This window comes from Penaeus monodon, chromosome 42, assembly GCF_015228065.2.
Source record: "Penaeus monodon isolate SGIC_2016 chromosome 42, NSTDA_Pmon_1, whole genome shotgun sequence".
In the NCBI taxonomy this organism is placed as follows: domain Eukaryota; kingdom Metazoa; phylum Arthropoda; class Malacostraca; order Decapoda; family Penaeidae; genus Penaeus; species Penaeus monodon.
In genome coordinates, this window is record NC_051427.1 from 15,006,601 (window position 1) to 15,009,100 (window position 2,500).

The following is a 2,500-nucleotide window of genomic DNA, read 5'->3' on the forward strand; positions in this document are numbered from 1 at the left end:
TATATATATATATGTATATATATATATATATATATATATATATATATATATATATATACATATATACACATATATATAAATTCATATATACATACTCACATATAGATATGTGTGTATACACAGTATGTATATACATATAACTTTCATTCACAGCACTGTCAGAAAATTATAGATCTTTGAATTTTTTCTTTCATTTATACGTCCTGTCCAACACTATTTCACTTTTTTTTTTTCTTTCTTTTTACCACATGAAGTTGTATTGCCAGTTATCACCTTGGACAAGACCTTGGACTTTCTCTCCCACACACCAAGACAAACATACATACTTTTTACGTGTTATGAATTACATATCATCTTAACTTATAATATACAAATTGAGTAATTCAAACCTTTTACATAAATGATCCAGAAATTCATGACAATGAATAGAAAGAATAGAAAATAGAATAGAAAATTCATAAATAAAAAATCCCGCCGCATTTGCCCGCCACCAAAACATAACGAAAAGCGCCTAACGCAATACATCTGTCCTTTTTCAGAACTGTTAGGAATGTTTTCTTAATACGCGCACATATATGAATATGAATATGATTATTTATATACATGCATACATATATATATATATATATATATATATATATATATATATATATATATATATATACATATATATACACACATATGAAGAGGAAAACAGCCACAGTAGATTTTTTTTTTCCTTTTCATCTTTGTGTACACGTCACTGTGTTTGTGTTTGTGTTTATACACACGTATATATGATTGTACACACAAACAAACAAACACACACACACAACACACACACACACACATATGAATATATATGCATATATGTATACATATATACATAAAAGACTTTTTTGTAGCATCCCGAACCCCCTAACTCGTTGATAAATTGTTCCAAGTTGTATCACAGTCGCCACAATACCCGATATCATCTAAGTTTATACTGGTATACAAAGTATTGAAAAATGGTGAAGGTATCTATTCATTTCACATAAAAAAAAATCAATAGAAAAACATTAAAGTACATAATATGCTGGTATGTTTCTTAATTAAAGCAAACATTGTGGAAACTTCAAATAAAATGGAAAAAATACCCGACTACTCTGTAACTTCTAATGTTTTTATACACCATTCTCCGTTTCATAAGGCTGTAGAAAGTTCAAATGCATTTCTCAGATTCTGTCAAAATATATGTTTCTTATTGCATACATTATTTTTCATATGAAAAGTGGAAATTGCATAGTTTTGCATCTCATCGTACCCACCGCGAGTGAATTGCCTGTCCAATATCAGACTAGGTAATTCCAATGATCACGGACATGAATGGTGTTTTGACGGACCAGCCGGTTACGTTTTGTTTAGCAATTCCTAAGACCTTTTTTGTAACAATACTGAACCCATAACTATTTGATACACTCTGGTGTGTGTTTGCCCTTTACGCGTACGTTACTGAAACCTGTTGAAACATCTTTTCATTTTTGTATCAAAGGTATGCCTCCAAATTGATTCGGTTTAATACACTCCCCAACCAATCAGAGCGCGATATTTTTCAGGTATATTTCACGTAGTCTCAGAAAAAGATTTATATTTTCACTCATCACGAATCGCATCGTAAGTTTCTCGATAAAACTTTTTATTGTAAGAATGCATAAAATGCTCAGTGCCTTTTTAGTTGTACATCAAATATATGTTCACTCTATATGGGTAAGGTTTGAAGTCAATCATGATAGTCGCTGGAACGACGTGGTAAGAATTTCCAACTGTCCGAGTCGTATGAGGTGGAATTGACTTCGGTGGGATGAGTGTCTTCAAATCATTCTGTGCGTCTATGATATAACCTTACAAGCTCAAAAATATCAAAGAAAATGCTGTGTATCTTTATTTGTTGATACAGTTCAATCAATAAATCAAGTAAATACCCGTGATTATTGGAATTACCCATTTGACTAATTTGGACATGGAACTCACTTGCCGTGGATACTATAAGATGGCAAACCTTGTGCAACTTCCAGTTTTAATAGGAAGAAAAAAATATTCTGACTGAATCCGAGAACTACATTAAAATTTTCCACTGCTTGCGAAGCGAAGAGCGGTGCGTGTAAACAATAGAAGTTGCAGAGTAATCAGGTACTTTTTTTTAAGCTACCACAATGATTTGCTTGTAATTAAAAATCCTACCAGCATATCAAGTACTTTTATGGTTTTCTATTGACTTTTTCATTAAAAAAACTCCTTTTCTCAAAACTTTTTATGTCAGTATAGATTTCGATGATATCGTGTTTTGTAGCGACTGTGATACTACTTGAAGCAATGTATCAAAGTCAATGTATCAAAGTGTTACAGGTTTCGGGATGCTACAAAAAAGGGCCTTTACTTGACTTATCGATTGAATTATATCAACAAATCAAGATACGCAGCATTTTCTTTCATATTTTTGAGTAAGGGTATATCATAGAGGTACAGAATTTCTGTGAAT